The sequence below is a fragment of the Sus scrofa genome, chromosome 3 (genome assembly GCF_054392235.1).
Source record: "Sus scrofa isolate SSC_HxYL_T2T_F1_AM1 chromosome 3, Sscrofa_HxYL_maternal_Yorkshire_Landrace_v2.0, whole genome shotgun sequence".
In the NCBI taxonomy this organism is placed as follows: Eukaryota; Metazoa; Chordata; class Mammalia; order Artiodactyla; family Suidae; genus Sus; species Sus scrofa.
Window position 1 is genome coordinate 111562968 of NC_139385.1, and position 22894 is coordinate 111585861.

Below are 22894 nucleotides of genomic sequence, written 5' to 3' on the forward strand. Positions count from 1 at the left end.
TTTAGTTAGAAACTTTTTCAGATTAATGTAGGAAATCTGCCTTGTAACACTGAAAGAATTTCTGTTCTTTATTTTAATGCTTATGCATAAAACATTGTTTTATCTATCTGAAATGATTTCTGGAAGGTACAGTTATAGATGTAGACATAGAAATTTTTCCATTTGTAAAAATACTGTAATTGAAAAGCACTTTGGATATTTGTATTTTTTAAAACTGAATATACATGGAAGTATAAAGGAAAACTTTACTTGGTGACCATAACACTGGTAAATTCATCTACACACAAACCTTAAAATTTTGACCTAAATTTTAGATCCTATGTGCATATGTTCTATAATCATAAACTAATCAGTAGAAAAACAATAGTGAATTCCTATAAAAGCATACTCACAAATCATTCTATAGAGTTGATAGTCTTCTAAGAAAATCATTATAATTGGTTTACTGTTACCATTGCTATTTTATTTTGAGATTCATAGCTTTTTCCATGATGGAAGAACAACAGATATGCAACAGAAAAGCAGTTTCTGCTCTAAGTCAAAGAGTATTTTATTTTGGGAAAAAATATTAAGTATTTTTAAAAAATGACTAGCAAAAATAAAGATAAGTTATTCAAATAAAATCATCTCAGAAATAATGAATTCTGAAGTTCCTGTCATGGCTCAGTGGCTAACAAATCCAACTAGGAACCATGAGATTGCGGGTTCGATCCCTGGCCTTGCTCAGTGGGTTAAGGATTCGGTGTTGCCCTGAGCTGTGGTGTAGGTTACAGACGAGGCTCAGATCTTGTGTTGCTGTAGCTCATGCATAAGCCGGCAGCTACAGCTTTGATTCGACCCCTAGCCTGGGAACCTCCATGTGCCGTGGGAGCGGCCCTAGAAAAGGCAGAGACATAAATAAATAAATACATACATAAATACATAAATAAATAAAAATAATGAATTCAGGTTTTAGTGTATTAAGAACGCTTTTTATGTTTTCTGCTAAAAAGAACCAAAGTATTACATACCGAAATGATACTAAGCAAGAAAAAAATTCAGTAAAATAGGTAGATTTTTGGCTATACTTATAACATACATATATATTTATAGAAAAATGTTGTTATATAGGGATTAATCTTTCCATGTATATTTTATTTTATTTAAGAAAGAGGAGAAGTAATTAATAATGTTGAAAATAGAAAAGACTACATTTTTAGGGAAAATATGTGGAATGACTCGCTTTGCGGTGAAACTAGTAAGTTTCCTTTAGAGCAGAATTTGAAAGAAAGAAAGAAGACCACCGTCTTAGGAGAGTAATATTTACTTATGCTTTCCTCTCTAGTTTAACTTCCTGTTCATGGAGAGTTGGAACTAGAGATGTTTTCTTCTCTCTTCTAATATGCATGTGAAAAGAGGTACGTGAATCAAATCCTAATTTTTATTTGTATTTATTTGAATTACTCTTGTCAACATAATTTGAGAATTTTTTTATCTAAAGCTTCCTTTTGTTCTTTTTTTGATAATTTTGCCTTTTTATATATAATGATTTTCATTTTTTTTCATTATAGCTGGTTTACAGTGTTCTGTCAATTTTCTACTTACAGCAAGGTGACCCAGTTACACATACATGTATACATTCTTTTTTCTCACATTATCATGCTCCATCATAAATGACGAGACATAGTTCCTAGTCTCCCAAAGCAACAGAAATAAAAGCAAAATAAACCACTGGTTTAGAGTATTCTGTCAATTTTCTACTTACAGCAAGGTGACCCAGTTACACATACATGTATATATATAATCGCTATGTTATATACCTGACACCAACACAATACTTTTTCAACTATATTTCAATTAAAATTTTTTTTGATGATGTAAATTAAAAAAGAAACAACAACAACAAGGCAAATGCTGTTCAAACTACCCTTGATAAGTTTTTTACCAATAAATAAAAGACAGGCAAACCTCAAAGATATTGCTGCCTTGATTCCAAACCATAGTAATAAAGAGATTATCTCAACTCGAGTCACAAAAACCATTTTGGTTTCTGCGTTCATACAAAAGATATTTACACTGTATTAAGTGTGCAATAGCATTATCTCAAAAAATGCACATGCCTTAAATAAAAAATAAAAAATGTTTCTGTTTCTTTAATCTTGTGTCTATATATAAGATGTAGCTGCTTATTAAAATTATTATGGTAATCATTTCTTAATGTATATAAATCAAATCATTTTACTGTACACCTTCAACTTACCTGCATGTCAAACATATCTCAATAAAATTGAAGAAAACATCATCTGGACAAAAGCTGTTGTGAGTTTGAACAACCTGTGAAAAAAAAATTTCCTGAGAATGTTTGTAATATTTATTATATTATTATATAAACAATAACATAAGAATATTCAAATGACTATTTGAAAAACTCTTGACTGATCTTTCCACATGTATTGTCACTAATTCAGTTGTTAGCATGACTGGTTGCTGTGTTTATGGTTTTATCTTAAACCAAGGACAATTTTAATGTGCTATATTTTTACATGTATCTAAGTTATTGATTTCTTTATACAAAATATTGCTGGTAAATAAAGAAAATGAAAGGCTTGTGGTGAGTGTAGATGTAAAAATACTGAGGTCATCAAGAAGAATATAAAATACTGCATTGATTAATTTCTGAGTGTGTCTGAACAGACTAAATTGAAGGATGGTTTTACTCCCAAGATAGTATACAATGATGTTTCGGCCAGGAGTCAGACAGGTGGAACTAATTATAGTAGGTGATATAATTAGGAAAAAAAATCACAACTTTAAAAATCACAACCCCAATAGCAAATTTGAAATCTTCTCATTTTAATAAAACTACACATGAAAACACTGAGCTCTTTGAGAGGGTATCACGTGTTTCACTTATATTTTAAATTTCTTGAAGCCTAATAAATTATTTATCACCTGTCAGATGCCAACTAAATATCTATAATAGAATGGATTGATATTTTATCAGAAACCTCATGAATGCATTGAAATATTTTACAGCAACAGGAAAAGCTAACCAAATTGAAATTAAATATTCATCTGAGAGTTATATCTGAAATATTGTTTTGGCAGATTACATACTTAGAAAATATATGCACAGTGACTAATTCTCATTATTCTGTACTAACAGCCCTCTCTCTAAATATTAAATGTTGGATGATTTAAAATTTTAATGCACATCAAAAAAAAAAATAAAAGTCCAGTCAAAGTAACATTCTCTCTTCATTTAAAATGCTCTATCTTTAAGTTTCTGATGTGATTTCTCTTTCCACCAATATGAATTTGAAAAGAAAGGCAGTTTTTGAAAATTAAGTCCTTCTTGGATGCACCATTTGGAAATAATTTCTCCCTTGCTGTGGGCTGTCTTTTTGTAATGGTTTCATTTGCTGTACAAACTTCTAAGTTTGATTAGCTCCCATTTGTTTATTATGTTTTTATTTCTATTGTCTTGGAAGAAGAGGCCTAAGAAAACATTGGTACAATTTATACCAGAGAACATTTGCCTATGATCTCTTCTAAGAGTTTTATTGTGGCCTGTCTTATGTTTATTTATTTATTTATTTTTTCCCTTTTAAGGCCGCAACTTGGGCATATGGAAGTTCCCAGCTAGGGGTCAAATCAGAGTTGCAGCAGCTGCCAGCCTACACCACAGCCACAGAAACTCCAGGTCAGTGCCACATCTGTGACCTACACAGCTCATGGCAACACCAGATCCTTAACCCACTAAATGAGGCCAGGGATCAAACATGCATCATACCCTGCATACCAGCACTCACTCTATTCACCAGCTTCATGAAAACTAAGGCATCACAATTTTTCTGTGACTGTTTCCAGGAGGATTAAAAAAACAATGGGCCGTAAAGGCACTGCTCTGAGCCTGGCTGTGAATTAAATTAACTGCAAAGTATGTAGTTTGTTCTGTGTTTTAACATCTTGTTTATTTTATTAGACTTAAGGAGTTTTTACTTAAATCCGTAAAAGATAACCTCAATTTTATTTTCTCTCAAATAACTTATATAGAAAAATATACTGAAGACTAATTATTTGGTCTTAAAGTAGAAAAATATAAACTAATTCAAGTTAACAATAATTTACCTTAAGATAGAGTGGACATACATGTTTAAAATGAGGCAACTGTCTAGTACTGAGAGAATACAAGTCTTAATTTGGTTATTACATAATCATAAAATTTTAATACACATGTACATACACAGAGGCAGTCCTTATTTTGCAGTTTCAATACGCATGCCTTTGAGTTACCATGACTTAACTAAATAACACCACTCCCCAGTAATGCTGTTCATATTATAATGTTTTAACTCTGAGTAACTGGATAAATTACAGATATTAATACTAGTTCTTTGGCACACAATCACTGCATAAATAACAGAAGTGTATCATGATCAATGACCAACCATGTTACTTCCTTCAAAGTCTGTCCATGAGTGGTCACTTCTCATTTGTTACTTCATGAAGTAACAGCACATCTCAACATAAGTGATACCAGTAACATGCTCCATGTTAAGGGAACTCTCAAGGATATTTCACAACATTGAAAGCACAGACTAAATGTTGGGAGCTAATCTAAACATAACAAGTATGACAATTTGCTAAGGCATATAGAAAAGGGACTTACTTCATATTGTTAAATAAGTTACACAATAAGAACAAGGCAAGTATTGGTCAGGCTGCAATAAGAAGAGACCTAATTAAATCTAAAAGTTTTTTCAAAGCAAAAGAAACCACTGACAAAATGAAAGACAAACTACTAGAATGGGAGAAACTATTTGGAAATGATGTGACCAAGGACTAACATGGGGTTAATGTCCAAAATACATATACAGCTTATGCAACTCATTATAGAAAATAATAAAAAATGGGCAGAAGACCTGAATAGACACTTTTCCAAATAAGACATACAAATGGTTAATAGGTACACAAAAAAGATGCTCAACACTGCTGATTATTAGAAAAATGCAAATCAAAATAAGAATGAGTTATTATCTCATACATGTTGGAAAGACTATCATCAAAACATACAGATAAAAAAGGGAGTTCCCGTCGTGGCTCAGTGGTTAACGAATCAGACTAGGAACCATGAGGTTGCAACTTCGATCCCTGGCTTTGCTCAGTGGGTCAAGGATTCAGCGTTGCGGTGAGCTGTGGTGTAGGTCGCAAACACAGCTTGGATCCTGTGTTGCTGTGGCTCTGGCATAGGCTGGCAGCTACAGCTCCGATTAGACCCCTAGCCTGGGAACCTCCATGTGTCGCAGGAGTGGCCCTAGCAAAGGCAAAAAGAAAAAAAAAAAAGGAAAAGAAAGGGAGTTCCCGTCGTGGCGCAGTGGTTAACGAATCTGACTAGGAACCATGAGGTTGCAGGTTCAATCCCTGCCCTTGCTCAGTGGGTTAACGATCCGGCGTTGCTGTGAGCTGTGGTGTAGGTCGCAGATTGGGCTCGGATCCTGCGTTGCTGTGGCTCTGGCATAGGCTGGCAGCTACAGCTCCGATTAGACCTCCCATATGCCGCGGGAGCAGCCCAAGAAATGGCAAAAAGACATAAATAAATAAATAAATAAATAAATAAATAAAATAATAATAAAAATTAAAATTAAAAAAAAGGGTTGGTGAGGATGTGAAGAAAAGGGAATCCTTGTACACTCTTGGTGGGAATATAAATTGGTGCAGTCACTATGGAAAAATATGGAAATTTCTCAAAAAACTAAAAATAGAACTACCACATTTTCCAGCAATTCCTCTCCTAGTTATATATGTGGAAAAAAATGAAAACACTAATTTTGAGAGATACTTATGCTCCAATGTTCACAGCAGCACCATATGCAATAGCTAAGATATGTAACTCAAGTATCCATCAACTGAAAAATGAATAAAAATGTGTACACACACACTGGAATGTCACTCAACCATGAGAAAGAATGAAATTCTGCTATTTGCAGCAATGTACATGAATCTAGAAATAGTATGCTTACTGAAAGAAGTCAAAATATTGTATGATATCACTTTTATGTGAACTAAAAAATAAATGAATGCATATAGTAAAACAGAAACAGACTCAGAGATATAGAAAACAAACTAATGTTTACCAGTGGGGAGAAGAAAGGGGGCATATGATATGTGTATAGAGTTAAAAGGTACAGATTACTATGAATAAAATAAGCGATAAGGATATAGTGCATAGCACATGAAACTATAGTCATATATAGCTCGTATATAACTTAATGGAGTATAAACTGCAAAATACTGCATCACTATGCTGTACACGGGAAACTAATATAATAATGTAAATCAATTATACTTCAATAATAAAAATTAAAAATTTGAAAATATAAAAATCTCAAAGCATTTCCCCTAGATCAGGCACAAAACAAATATGCTCCCTAACTCTCACTTTCATCCATGGCTTACGGACACAAGAAAAGATGCACGACATCCCTAATCATCAGGGTGAAGTAAATCAAAACTACGATGAGGTACCATCTCACAGCTGTCAGAATGCCTGGTGTCAAAAATACAGCAAATGACAAATGTTGGCAAAGTTGTGAAGAATTGTGTGCTGGTACTGGGATTGACTGCAAAATGGTGCAGCTACTGTGGAAAATAGCATGGAAGTTCCTCAAAAAAATAAATATAAAACTACCACAGGATCCAGCAATTTTGCTTTTGGATATTTACTTGAAGAAAATAAAATTCTGATTCAAAAATATATATGCACCCTATGTTTATTACTATAATAATAATACTATAATAGCCAAGATATGGAAGCAGCCTAAGTGTACATCAATAAACAACTGGATTAAAAAAGACTTGGTGTGTATAATCAGTGAGGTATTATTCACCCACTAATGACAACATGGATGAGTCTAGAGGGGATTATGCTAAGTCAAATATTGCAGATAAAAAAGGCGCATAACACACGATCTTACTTATATGTGAAATCTAAAAAACAAAGAACCAGAATCATGGATAAAGAGAAAAAACATGTGGCTGCTGGAGAAGAGGGGAGTAGGGGTAATGGGAGGAATAGGTGGATGGAATTAAGAGGTACAAACTTCTAGTTATAAAATTAAATAAGTCATAGGGATGTAATATACAGCATAAGGAATATGATCAGCAATATTCTAATAACTTTATATGGAGACAGATTATTACTAGACCTATTATGACGACTATTACATTATGTATTTAACAGGTGAATCGCTGTGTTATATACCTGACACTAACACAATACTTTTTCAACTATATTTCAATTAAAAATGTTTTGATGATGTAAATTAAAAAAAAAACAACAACAAGGCAAATGCTGTTCAAACTACCCTTGATAAGATTTTTACCAATAAATAAAAGACAGGCAAACCTCAAAGATATTGCTGCCTTGATTCCAAACCATAGTAATAAAGAGATTATCTCAACTCGAGTCACAAAAACCATTTTGGTTTCTGTGTTCATACAAAAGATATTTACACTGTATTAAGTGTGCAATAGCATTATCTCAAAAAATGCACATGCCTTAAATAAAAACTATTACTTAAAAAAATTTACCTTCACCTGAGCCTTCAGTGAGATGGAATCTTTTTGCTGGGGGAGGGTTTTGCCTCAATGTTGATGGCTGCTGACTGATCATGGTGGTAGTTGCTGAAGGTTGCTGAAGGTGGCTGTGAAAATTACTTAAAATAAGCCAGCAATAAGTTTACCACATCAATTAACTCTTCTTTTAATGAATGATTTCTCCAGAGTATTTAATGCTGTTTGAGAGTTATTTACCTACAATAGAAGGTAAAATTTTAAAATTGGAGTCAATCCTCTCAAACCCTGTTCTTGCTTGATCAACTAAGTTTATATAATATTCTAAATCCTTATCGTTCCAACAGTCTTCACAGTGTTTTCACCAGGAGTAGATTCCATCTCAGGAAACCACTTTATTTGATCATCTGTAGGAAGTAACTCTTCATCTCTTAAGATTTTATCATGAGATGCAGCAATTCAGTCAATTCAGTCACATCTTTAGGCTCCACTTTTTTTTTTTTTTTGAAAACCCTTTATTATCCTCTTTTATTTTTTTTAATTTAATTTTTTTTTTTTTTTGTCTTTTTACCATTTCTTGGGCCGCTCCCGTGGCATATGGAGGTTCCCAGGCTAGGGGTCTAATCAGAGCTGTAGCCACCAGCCTACACCAGAGCCACAGCAATGCGGGATCCGAGCCCAATCTGCGACCTACACCACAGCTCACGGCAACGCCGGAACATTAACCCACCAAGCAAGGGCAGGGATCGAACCCACAACCTCATGGTTCCTAGTCAGATTCGTTAACCACTGCACCACGACGGGAACTCCTAGGCTCCACTTCTAATTCCAGTTCTATTGCTAGTTCTACCATGTCTGCAGTTGCTTCCTCCATTGAAGTCTTGAACCCCACAAAGTAATCCAGGAGGGTTGGAATCCACTTCTTCCAAACTCCTGATAATGGTGATATTTTGACCTCTTCCCATGAATCACAAATATGCCTAATGACATTTTGAATGGTTAAATATTTTCAGAAGTTTTTCAATTTACCTTGAGCCATCAGAAGAATCAGTATCTATGGCAGCTGGTTAGCCTTACCCAATATCTTCCTTAAATAATAAGACTTCAGTGTTGAAATTGCTCCTGATACATGGGCTAGAGAATGGATGTTTTGTTAATAGGTGTGGAAAAAACATGAAACTCATTGTATATCTTCTACAGAGCTCTTGGGTGACCAGGTGCATTGTCAATGAGCGATAATATTTTGAAAGGAATACCTTTTTTTTTTTTTTTTTTTTTTTTTCTGAGCAGTGGTTCTCAACAGTGGGCTATAAACAGATATGCTGTCATCCAGGGTTTTTCGGTCCATTGATGGAGAACAGGCAGAGTAAATTTAGCATAATGCTTAAGGCTTAGAATTTTCAGAATTGTAAATGAGCACTGGCTTTAACTTAAAGTCACCAGCTGCATAGCTCATAATAAGAGAGTCAGCCTATCCTTTGAAGGTTTGAAACCAGGCATTGACTTCTGCTTTCTTGCTATGGAAGCCCTAGGTAGCATCTCCTTCAGTATAAGACTGTTTTGTCTACACTGTTATTTAGCTGTAACCACCTTCATCACCTTAGCTACATTTTCTGGGTAACTTGATGCAGCTTCTACATAAGCACTTACAGCTTCCCCATGCACTTTTCTATCATGGAGACTAAATTATAAATACTAATTCAAACTTTTTTCACAGATGACAGCTTTCTTACTACATACTGATGAGTGTTGTAAAAACATGTGTTCATTTGTGTGTATAAACCTTTGGTGCTACATGATAGTGCTGTAGTTTAATAATTATGCTATGACCAGAAAAGACACAGTATACATTTTGTATACAAATTATTCATTCCCATGATGTGAATATTAATTTATATCAACTAACCAAAAATTTGCAGAATCTCAGAAAAGGGAAGAGTAAATTATTAGAATTCCTTAAACATGGATGGAACTAGATATTCTCATACTAAGTGAAATAAATCAGAAAGACAAATACCATATGATATCACTTGTATATGGAATCTAATATATGGCATGAATGAACCTATCTACAGAAAAGAAGCAAACTCGTGGACATGGAGAACAGACTTGTGGTTGCCAAGGAAGTGGGGGAGGGAGTGGGATGGACTGGGAGTTTGGGGTTGGTAGATGCAAACTATTGCATTTGGGATGGATAAGCAATGAAGTCCTGCAGTATAACACAGGAAACTATATCTAATCACTTGTGATGGAACATGACAGAAGATAATATGAGAAAGAGAATGTATGTATATGTATAACTGTGCCATTCTGCTGTATGGCTGAAATTGACGGAACATTGTAAATCAACTCTAATGAAAATTTTTTTTAAAAAGATATGGTACATATATGCAATGGAATACTAGGCATAAAAAATAATGAAATAATGCCATTTGCAGCAACATGGGTGCAACTAGAAGTTATCATACTGAGTGAAGTAAGACAGATAAAGACAGATATCATATGATATCACTTATATGTGTAATTTAATAAAAATGATACAAAAACAAACTCACAGATTTCTAGAACAATCTTATGTTTAATTTACCATAGGTGAAATTGTTGGTGGGAGGGAGGAGTTGATAAGGTGGGAATAACATATACACACTATTGTATAAAGTAGGTAATTAATGAGAACCTACTATGTACCATAGGAAAATTTATTCAATAGTTTGTAATAATCTCTATGGGGAAAAATGAATGGATATATTTATAACTGATTCACTTTGCTATGCACCTGAAAGTAACACAACATTACGTCAACTATACTCCAATAAAATTTAAAAAAATAAAAAAATTTTAAAAAGATCTCCACCAAACAGGTATGCCATTAACATTTCAACTCAAAACTACTTGCTATATTAATTTAGTGAGAGAAAAAAAATTACTGTTAAAGTTTTAAATTTATTTTTTGGTTTTGTAGTTTTACTTATAGATGTATAGGAGCTTTATGTCATATACACATAGTTCATATGAGTACAAGTTAAATATTACTATAATGAAAATAGCTAAGTAATTTTTCCTTAAAAAGGTATTTTAATTAGTCAACTTTGAGACATATCCAGCAAGATTTATGAAAATGGTGATAATTTTGTTGTAACTCTATAACTTGTAATGGCATTTCTGTTAAAATAATATTTTGTTAAAATTCAATTTAGAAGTATTATTTTTGAAGTCATAATATTCCCTCTGTTGTTTATTATAAATATTTAATATTCTGTGATATTATAAACTAAGCAAGACTTACTAGTTGACTTGCCTTGATAAATAACCTTCAGACACTGAGAAAACACTTTTCTGTCTATAAGTCACAACTTATCAGATATATTAGAACATAAGCAGTTTACAATAGGTATTACTGACATGTACAGCATGAGTTTTGAAGAGCTGGCAACATCAATATACTTTTTTTTGGAAAAGTGGATTTTTAAAAGATATTTCTTATAATTTACCTATTGATTTATTTACAAAGTTTTCATTAGCAACTGGGGCACATAATGAGAAAATCGAAGATTGAGAACATTACATTAGTCCATTCGTTATAGCTAATGCCAATTATTTTTCATGCCTCTTCATTTCAATAAGCCTGAAAGATATAGCTCATGCCACTAATGGAAGCAAGCTAATGGCTAGGAATTTGTCCAAGCTTGAAAAACAGGGAAAACAATAAACCAAGAATGTACAATACTGTGTTAGTTTCAGGTGTACTACATAATGATTTGACATCTGTATACATTATGAAATGATCACCATGATAAGCCTAGTAAGCATCCATCCCCATACAAAACTATTATGATATTATTAACCATACTCCTTATACTGTATATTACATTCCCCATGACTTATATAAATGGGGATTTGTAGCTCTTAATGGATTCACTTATTTCACATATAGCCCCCTATTCATCTTCCTTGTGGTAACCTGTTTGGTTTGTTCTTTGTATCTATGTGTATGGTTTTGTTTTGTTTTACTTGTTTGTATGTTTTTAGGTTCTACATATAAGTTGAGATCATGTGATGTTTTTGCTATCTGTCTGACATTTCACTTAGCATAACGCCCTCTAGATGTATCCATAAAGTCACAAATGGCAAGATTTCATTCTTTGTTTATGTCTGAGTAATTCTTTATTGTGTAGATATACCACATTGTCTTTATGCATTCATCTATTGATGGACACTGGGTTCCTTCCATATATTGGCTATTGTAAATAATGCTGCAATGAACAATGGAGTACCTATACCTTTTCAAGTTAGTATTTTTATTTTCTTTGAGTACACACTCAGAAATGCAATTGTTGGATCAAATGGAAATTCTATATATATATATATATATATATTTTTTTTTTTTTTTTTGTCTCTTTAGGCCTGCCCCACACAGCATATGGAGGTTCCCAGGCTAGGGGTCGATCAGAACTATAGCTGCTGGCCTATACAACAGTCACAGCAATGCCGGATCCTTAACACACAGCAAAGCCAGGGATCAAACCTGGGTCCTCATAAATAATAGTCAGATTTGTTTCTGCTGATCCACAATAGGAACTCCCTATTTTTAATTTTTTGAGGATCCTCCATACTGCTTTGCATTATGGTTACACCAATTTACATTCCCACCAAATGTAAACAAGTGTTCTCTTTTCTCTATGTACTTGTCAGCAATTATTATTTGGCTTATGTTTGACAGCCATTCTGACAATTGTAAGGTGGTAACTCATTGTGGAGAAAGCCTTTTTTTAAATGGAAAAAATGCATAACTAGAAGTTCTGTTCTTGACTGCCTTTTGCTCCCACTCAACAACCAACTGGACAGTGTGTCTTGCAGTCTTGGACTACTTCTGTTCTATGGGCAACAGAAAGATGACATTTCTTTGTTTTTAGAAGGGCAGCTTTCCAGATTGAATCTTTATGATGATAGGTTTAATGAAGAGCAGATTATTTTTATGGGAAAGTCAATCAAAGTTATTTAGAACTAAAACTGGAAATATTTTAATGATATCTTTAGTATAGCCAGTTAGTTTTACACATTGAAATCTGCATAAGATTAATTTTTACAAATTTTGCCCAAAGAGAATAGGAAAATTGCTAACATACTAAATATAAATGTCATGCTTGAGCTTCATCTTATGACTTAACTGCTTAAAGAGGGTATAAGCTATCCAAGACAGGATAGTTTAATGATTCAGGAGGTCATACTCACTTCTTTATTTCCACTGATCCATGGGCTGACTTCTCCAAGTTATTTCCCCCTTCTGAATCTGTTTTACATCTTTAAATGAGATGGACAGACTAGCTCTGCCATTTTCATTCAAGGCTTCCATGGATATATCTCAGCAGTCTCTAGGGATCAGAATAGACAGTGATTGAGCAGACGTTAACCTACTCATCTCTCACCTTCAACCTCATCTTCATTCAATGTAAATTGCTGCTATTATGTGTTTATATACTGGGTTTAGTGGAAGTAATATTTTACAGAAAAATGGACCTAAAAATATGTTTTTAAGTATTCATAACTGTAAGAATGAATTCTTTCTAAGGTGCCTTCTAACCCCTGTAATTAAATCTACTAGCAATGGAAATTAGTATTCAGAACTTGTTACTGTGAATAATGACCTCAGCATAGCACTGAGAGACAGATATTTTGATACAATAAGTTCCTCACTTAAAACCAGGTTGTGAGGCACACATTTGCTACTAAGTTGGCTATTTGGGAGATGGAAAGCATTTTTCCATAGAATCAGTTTTTCAGGTGAACAGCTCAGGCTAGCTGGGGGAAAAAAAAACAAGAAAAACTAATTTAACTGCTAAAGTAAAAACAGTCTGTGTTAAATAAAGAAGAGTGAGAAAAATACAAAAGCTAAACTTCAGGGAGAAAAATAGAATCGTAGATTAACTCTTTAGTCTTTATTTTTAACATTTAAAGACAAATGATTTTAGAGATATTTAGTCTATTTCACTAACTGCTTTGGGTTCAGAAGTTATCCTAAGAGACATGATTTGAGAGATAGCACTTTACTGACATTGGCATGATAATCGTGAATAAAAAAAAAAAAATCTAGTAGTAGTCATTTAGCTTTACTCAGAATGAGAGATTTGCTCAACCCCATGTAAGTCCTGGCATCCTTCTACAAGCTAAAGCAAACCTAAAATAAAATAAAATAAAATAAAATAAAATAAAATAAAATAAAATAAAATAAAATAAAATGAAATGAAATGAAATGAAATGAAATGAAATAAAATAAAATAAAATAAAATAAAATAAAATAAAATAAAATGTAAAATAAAACAATATTAAAATGCTAATTCTAAAAAAGGGGCAGGAGGAGTCAGCAGCAATAGCTTTAACTAACTATCCCTACCGCTGTTCAAATGCACGAATTTCTAATCAGAAGATGCTGATAACTCAGAGAATAGTTCTTAAGACTGGTGGAATGCATGTGTGTTTTAAAAGATCTTCCTGGGATAAAAAATTTCTTAAAAAGTACAGTAAATGGAAATCTAGAAAAATAAAATTTAAGAGAATCTAAAAATCTAGAAAACTTCCAATATGCATTACAAATATCTAGTAATTTTGAAGGCTGCTAATTCTATTTAATGAAAAATATCCTGTTTGAAATGTTTCCAATACTCTATAAAAAATTCTATTTCACTCCTGTTGTAATATTTTCAAACTAAATATTGTAATGGAAGAAGAAGGTTCAGAATTCATGGTTCATTAATACATTGTTCAATGTTCTGAACAAATGGGACAAACTTCAAAAGTGATCATAAACATTTCTATAAAATTCTCTGTTTACCAACTTCGGTTCTTGGATGTTTATATATTTTGGAAGAATCAGTGTCCTTCTTGACCCTCTAACATTAGAATGATTGGGTACCCCACAAAGATTTTAGTTTCCATGAGCCTGATTGTGGAAAATGGAATTTCATACCATTATATTCCAAGATTATACTTATCAATGAGAAAATCATGTCACCATTTTGACCTAAAGGTTAATACACATTGGATCCTTTGCATATATTTTTAAATCTTGAAATAATGAAGAACAATTTTAGCAGTTAATCTGTAATATGTATTATTATATTATTAAAATAAGAATCCTTCCATAGCTTTATATTTTAATCAATAATACAGGACATCTTTCTTTAACCAATCACAAGTACATAAAACTCCTTTTGCCACTTTTATGATTGGGATGCATCTGAGTGTTCTCACAAAAAACAAAACAGAAAAACATCCTTTCAATTCCCCATTTCCCCTATTAGAGCATAAATTTCACTGAACAAGAAATTTGAAAGTTGATTATATTCTCATAAGATTTAAAACATTAAAATGAATGTGCTTCTTAGGCAATTATTTTTAGGAAGGTAATATGCACTTTTCCATGCAGATATTTCCTTTTGCTATGAGCATGACTGATCATCACATATAGCAATTTGATGTTATTGGGTGGGGGGAATAGACATCCAACGCACACACACACACACACCGTGTGGTATATGAGAAGTATGGCTTGATTCGGTTTTTGCTTACTTTTGGGAAACTCTACAGATTCTTGGAAACATACACCTCAGAAGAAAAAAGATAATTCCTTTTTCTCGGAAAGGAAAACCCAGGGACTAAATATGACCTTTACAAAATGTCTACATGATCTTCCAAAAATGTCAGTGTAGTTGTTGCTTATTGTCTTTCCTCTGTATTTTCTTTCTCCTTTTGTGAAAGCTAAATTTTATAGTAAATGCTTTTTTTTTTGGTTAAGTATCTTCATACATATGCCAAGTACCACAAAGTGAGCCAAGACAGCAAGGAGATTCATATTGCTGATGAAGAACCCCATAATCTATAATACCTCTCTTTCTTTCTCCCAAATTATCCCTTCAGCTTTCACAGAAGGAGAAAGAAAATAAAGAAGGAAGACATAATCCAACACTACACTGATGATTGCAGCATGTAAGCAAGTGATCACATGTTGATGGATGTGATTTAAGAAGGCTATTGCCAAGAATGCAACTTGAACTGATACGTGTGAGAACTCAAAACAACTTCAGGTTCAAAAGTTCCTTTAGCTTGATAGGTATTTATATATCATTTGATCTAAAAACATGTTCTTAGCTTTTCCAAACAGTTCAAGTAATTTTCCAAACTTTAAATATTTGAAGCATCTTCTATGTAATTATCTTATCATGGTTTATTTTCTGTTATCTTAGAAACTTCAGCTCTTTTCCTTTATTAGGGACCTGGATGATAGCCCTTTCACACTGAGGTATGGTTTGCTTCTCAGAAAATAAAATTATATATTATTAAAGATCAAGGTCATTCTTGAGGGAGTTCATGTTTTATGCAGAAGTTAAATGTGCTTTGATTGTAAATATGTTTTACAACCTTAAAAACTTTGACAGAAATTATATTCAAAAATATTATTTTATTCTTTAAAGTTTTGTTTTGTATGCTTTTATATTTCTGATATGGGAAATTTTTTTCCTCACTGGGAGATAATGACTTTTAAAGAAATAATAGACATTTTAATTTTAATTATATGTTCCATTTTGCTTCCTATTTTCTCTTTTTTATTTAATTATTTACTCTTATTTCACTTGCACCACACTTCAAAATTCAAACTACTCTTTCTTTTTTTTCTTTTTTTTTTTTTTTTTTTTTTTTTGTCTTTTTGCCATTTCTTGGGCGGCTCCTGCGGCATATGGAGGTTCCCAGGCTAGGGGTCGAATCGGAGCTGTAGCTGCCAGCCTAGGCCAGAGCCACAGCAACGCGGGATCCGAGCCGCGTCTGCAACCTACACCACAGCTCACAGCAATGCCAGATCGAAACCACTGAGCAAGGGCAGGGATCGAACCCACAACCTCATGGTTCCTAGTCGGATTCATTAACCACTGCACCACGACAGGAACTCCCAAACTACTCTTTCTAAACTTATCATTGTTTATTTCTAAGAAAATTCTTAACATTTATAGATAAATCAATAGTTAACAAGTAAATCGATATCACAAATTATGTTATTAAAATTAGTAAAACATCTATAATTATATGTATGATTATTATAGGAGTTTTATAAATATTTTTTACCAACTGTGATATTAAAATAAATCAACAAATTAACATATTTGATTTGGTCAATAATCCGTAAGTGTTCCTTCCCTCTATAACATTTTTTATGTCAGTTATGCATCATTCAAATAAGGGAAAAAAATCCATTTTTTGAGAAAATATTATAACATCCATGATGCTTAATTTTGTATAAATAATTTAATATCCCTATATTTATACATGTATTATATGTTGCAATGTTTTGCTATAAAGAATCTACATTCTGCTATTGAAAAAATGACAGCAAGCTCTCACTGTATCAAAATGAGTCACTTTTTCTCATTCTTTTAAAATGCTTGTTTGTATAACACAGAGCAAACTTGTTAAAACACATTTTTGAAGAGAATCCCTTTTAAAAAATAAAAATCCCTAAACTATTCTAAATTGCTCTCTTTAATACGCAATTTTATGGAGTAATGTAGTGTTATACATTGATGATCTCCTTTCAATAATTTTTTCAAACTGTTTAACGTTCTAGAATTGTTAGCCAAAATTTAGAGAAGCAATAGTCAGTAGTAATACCAATTGTTTACATTATGTAGAGTTTTGTCCCAAATAACCTTATTTTCTGTGGTGACAGGAGTAGCAAATTGCATGTTGTTGATAAAGTAAACCTTTAATTTAGACATCAAACTCTTTCATGATATTTCATCTAAAACATTGGTGAACTATGTACTGTATGATAAGCCAGGGAACCCAAATAAGAAACCTCCAAAGAGAGTAGATTAAGGGATTCACAGGTAAAGTATAGGGTGGTCTTTTGTGGACTGATACAGAGCTTTCAATGGTTTTATCGACAAACTGGAAGATGAAAGAGAAGGCATGGTTTTAAAATTTATAAATGACTAGAAGCCAGAAAGGTTAATTAATATAAGAAATAAGATGCAAGAAAATGTCTATGATGATGAGCCACATCAACATGATAAAGTTTAATGGGTATAATGTGGGATATAAATTCTACACTAAAAGATATATAAAAGTAGTAGTAGAACTAAGCTTGATAATGTGTGTGTGTGTGTATGTGTGTGTGTTAAAAGAGCAGTTTTATTTACAACTTAATTTACTGTTAGCTAAGAATATCACATGACAGGTAGAGAGTTAAGTGGAAGCTTGAGTAGCATTAATTTAAAAAAAATGTCTTATGGAAGAAAAATAATAAATTTTCTCTGCTCTTTCTGGTTTTATAACCCCCACCCTATTTTTTTTTTTTCTTTTTAGGGCAGCACTAGTGGTATATGGAGGTTCCCAGGCTAGGGGTCAAATTGGAGCTATAGCTGCCAGTCATAGCCGTAGCCATAGCCATAGCAATACAGGATCCAAGGTGTATCGGCAACCTACACCACAGCTCACAGCAACACTGGATACTTAACTCACTGAGCAAGGCCAGGGATTGAACCTGCATCCTCATGGATACTAGTCAGATCCGTTAACCACTGAGTCAAGATGGGAACTCTGGAAACCACACATTAAGATCAACAACAGGAGTTCCCGTCATGGCTCAGAGGTTAATGAATCTGACCTGGAGCCATGAGGTTGCAGGTTCATCCCTGGCCTCATTCAGTGGGTTAAGAATCCGCTTGCCCTGAGCTGTGGTGTAGGTCACAGACGTGGCTTGGATCCTGTGTTGCTGTGGCTCTGGCGCAGGCCAGTGGCCACAGCTCCTATAAGATCCCGTAGCCTGGGAACTTCCATATGTCGCGAGAGCGGCCCTAGAAAAGGCAAAAAGACAAAACAAAACAAAACATAAGATCAACAACAACAAACTGGAAAAATTTTCCTTCAGTGATGCTTATTATTTGGGAGATCATTGATAATCTCCAAGAAGCTATATAGTTATCTTCCCCAGAAAAACATGCTTAATATCTACAGTTTCAGAATTTTTGCAGAATTCTTTGAAACCCATCTATGGATTCCCTAGGTATCCATGGATTTCAGTTTAAGAACCTCTGATCTAAGATCAAAAAGTGAATTGGGGACGATTGTTGATTCCCTAACATAGGAAATGAATTAAAAGAATGGAGATGCTTAGTTTGGAGTAAAAAACACCAAAAAGGTAAGGACAAAATAGCTGCCATCAAATATTTAAATATTTTTTATGTTCAAAAGTTTTTACACTTATTTTATGTATCTCCAATGAGAAGAATAGAAATATCAGAGAGACATATTTTGTGTAAGTAGAACTAGGATAAATGTCAGAAATTTATAATTCAGTTTAACATTCAATCAGTGCTTTCCACATGGTATGCTAGACTGGGAGGGGAAATGTAAATATCAAATGAATAAACCATAGTCTCTTTCCTTGGTATGTTCAGAGAAGAAAGTTTCAACTTAAAAAGCAAATCTCCTTTAAAGAGGATTTAAGAAAAAATGTATGCCAGCCCTTTTCTTACTGGATGGTATAGAGATAAAGCTATAGTAGATTTTCATTATTAGGAAAATACTGATTCAAATGGTCCCAGTTAATAATAAAAATGAATGGTATTTAGTAGTACCCATTGTCGTATGGAAAGGATATGATGGCAACTTTTTGGGCTACCCATAACTCTTATTCTGAAATTTCATAGATATGCAGAGGTGACAGCTGGAGTATGGATGAAAAAGTATGCATAGGGGCCAAGGAGCATCTTGAAGAAAAGGAATCCAGATATTTTCCTTTTTGAGATTCCACTTTATTAGAGTCTGTCATGGATTGAAATATTCCAGATAGATATTTATTTGCAGGTAAAGAATCTCAACCTAAAATTCCTCCTGAAAAGTGAAAGCATACCCTACTTGTTCTTAGGTAAGAGCTGGTCCTAGTCACACATACCATTTACACTGAAAAGCCCACCTGACTCAGCCACATTGACCTGACAGAGCAGTTCCACTTTAAGTGTTTGAGCACGTTAGTGTAATCCAGAAGAACTGTATTCTTGAGAGCACAGAGTACCTGGAGATCTTTCTGTGGTCTCCATGAACACCTGGACTGGCAAAGGTGTCTGAGCCACTGAATGCAGATATGTTAGGGTTGCAGCAGTTTTCAATTGTGACAATCTTTGGGCTACAACAGAAACAATAACATTTGGAAAGTGGGAACAGGGTCTCTAGAGCCCTAGTCCTTCCTGGCAAATGCATGGAGGATTATCTTTTGAAGTTAATAAACTCAGGAATTTTGAAAATTGTACACTGAGGGGTATAGAAAAGAGGGGGATGCTGGACTTCTTGTGTGTTGGAAATATTAATTAAAATCTAAAATTTATGCTAAAAGGAAACAAGAGCAATTGACTGAGAAAATGCATTGCTCATTGCAAAGGGCCTGATCATCTTGAACAGTATCTCGAATCTCTCTTCAGTTGGTTTACTATGAAAACTAACTCTGAGTAACAATACAACTGTCCTTCTGAAGTGGAAGAACATTATTATCAATTTGACTATGCCCCACCCAACACTATTAAATATAAATCTGTGGGTTTGGAACCTGGTCACCAGTGCATGTTTTTTTAATTAACAAAAATTCATATTATTTTATTTCATTTTATTTTTGCTGTTTAGGGCTGCACCCATGGCATATGGAGATTCCCAGGGTAGGGGTCGAATCAGAGCTGTAGGTGCCAGCCTATACCACAGCCACAGCAACGTGGGATCCAAGCCGCATTTGCTACCTACACCACAACTCACGACAATGCCAGATCCTTAACCCACTGAGCAGGGATTGAACCCACAACCTCATGGTTCTTACTGGGACTCATTTCTGCTGTGCCACGATGGGAACTCCAAAAAATTCATATAATTTTAATGTGTAGCTAGGGTTGAGAACTGTTAGGATAGAGCAGTGGTTCTAAAAGTGAGGTACAGCAATATTTAGCACCACCTGGGAACTGGTTGGAAATGCAAATTCTCTGGTCTAATCCTGACCTGCTGAATCAGAAATTCTGGGGGAGGGGTCTCAGCCATCAATGTTTTAATATGCTTTCCTGGTGATTCTAATGCCATAAAGTCATATAAAGAGTTGCATTTTTTTCTACTAATTAATTAATATGGATAAGATTTGCTCATTAACCAATTACAACCAAGAGGTTATCTTTGAGGTCAGAACCATACCTAATGTTTCTTTTGAAATCTAGATAAATGTGTACAACATACATCAAGTTCTTGATAAATATGTGCTGTTTAATTTGTCCCTGTGTATTTGATTTAATGCCTCAAATGATAAAATACTGACCATGTTCAAAGTCACTTGCATATTACATGTTTTGTTTTCTTCTGTAACAGAGATGAATAGGGATAGGTAAATCTCTGCCATTCAATGATTCAGCAACAATTCATTAAGTGTACTCAAGTGTATATCAAGATCAAAATAGATAGAGATCCTTGCCCTTGAAGAGATAACCTTCTGGTGGGGGAATCACACAACAAGCAATAAACATAAAAGTATGAATTGTATGTTCTAAGAGTACTATAAAAACTAAAGAAAAGACAGGGTTCAGAGAATCAGAATTGTGAGGAGTTGGGAGTAGGGAGAGGCCCATTTGCAATATTGAACAGAGTAGACAGTATAACCTCCAGAGAGAAAGTGAGACTTGAGCAATGACTGGAAGGAGGTGAGGGAGTGAGTCAAGTAGTAATTTACATGAAAAGCTGTATAAGGAAATGGAACAAAGAGAACAAAGCCTGGAAATAGGACCATGCCTGGAGTGTTTGAAACCATCCTGTGTCCAGCATGACTGAATCTGTGAAAAAGGACCAGAAATAAGAGCAGAGAAGAGGTGAGGTAAATGGCAGAAGATCAGAGCAGGGAGGACCTTGCAGGGCATGTAGAAGGATTTTGGCTTTTACTCCAAGTCAAAAGGGAAACCATTGGAGTGATATGACCTGGCTTACCTTTTAAATGAATCACACTAGTTACGGAGTGAAAATAGACTGACGAGCAGCAAGGGTATTGGCAGGGGAATAAATCAGAAATCTCCTTCAATAATCTAGAACAGAAAGGAGCAGTGCTCTGATTAGGGTGTCAACAGAATATCTGGTGTTAAGATTCTAGATATATTTTGATATTGGAGCCAACAGAATTTGTTTATGAATTAGGTATATGTGGGGAGGAAAGGAGGAATCACAGATCATCCTAAAGTTTTTGGCTTGGACAACTGGAAGGATGTCAAGCAGAATCAAACTACTGAAAGTGCAAAACATATTTATAATACTGACTGTAGTACATAATCAGATAATATCTCTCTTTTTAAGTCTAAAATTGTCCGTTTCTCATGACAAAAGAAGGAGCACTAGCCTTTTACCACTCACCCTGTGCTTCTCTTTATGCCAAGTGATGACTGAGTTTAAGAATCATGATATCTATGTTCTTTAAACTGCTCATAGTACTTTCTCTAAAGACTGCATACTGAGTAGATTTTTATTTATTTATTTATATATTTAGCCAACATTGGTCCAGCCCCAGGCAGTGAGAAGACACAGGTAGTAAATTACTAAAAAGGAGGGTGCTGCTGATGTGTAGCTCATAGCAAACAAGATAAACTTGATCACATAGCACCCTTTGCTTTGGCTTAACTCATTTTAATTCCTCTATTTTTCCTGTACTGCTTGAGTGTCACCTTAAAAAACCAGTCTCGCTAATTCGGCTGCAAGATCATGACTGATTTGGGGAAGGAACACATGTAGAATTAACATAGGTGTAAGTAATACTGTATTTCTCTTTAAAAATACTTATTTATTATTCATTCATTTTTATTTTATTGGAATATAGTTACTTCAGAATGTTGTGTTTCAGGTGCAGAGCAAAGATGATTCCATTATATGTTATATGTATAAAGGAATACTATGTTTCTCAATATGAGACAACACAGAGATAGGTAATCAACATTCTGTGAAACCATTAAGGAGAATGTATAACATGAAGAAATGACTCAGGCAAATTACTACTTCATTCTTTTTGAACGAGTTCTATGCATATGAGGAACACAAGTATTTCTTACCTGGCTACAGTAATATAGAGAGTTTGCAAAGGGCTTGGACCAACAAAAGCTTAAACAACAACAACAACAACAACAACAATGACAAAAACTAACTTCTTAGTTCCATAAAGAAAGATCATATAACTAAATTTAGGAAGGTAATAATACTCTCTAAACACTGATTTATTTAAAAGACCCATTCTGCTTCCAAATCAGCTCTTGGTGGGTCTACAAATATTATGAAAATGATTTCCATGAAA

At 33.9% G+C, this 22894-nt stretch overlaps 1 protein-coding gene across 1 annotated transcript in view; it reads right to left on the minus strand.

Moving 5' to 3' along the window:
- Positions 1-1485: 1485 nt before the first annotated feature.
- LOC146404857 (uncharacterized) overlaps positions 1486-22894 on the minus strand; it is a 464658-nt gene continuing 443249 nt past the window's right edge. Inside the window, exons 10-13 of the mRNA XM_085019480.1 lie at positions 12787-12926; positions 8584-8688; positions 7573-7794; positions 1486-2313 (exon numbers count right to left, since the gene is read on the minus strand). The gene's annotated coding sequence lies outside the window, so the exon portion shown is untranslated. The remainder of the gene's footprint in view (positions 2314-7572; positions 7795-8583; positions 8689-12786; positions 12927-22894) is intronic.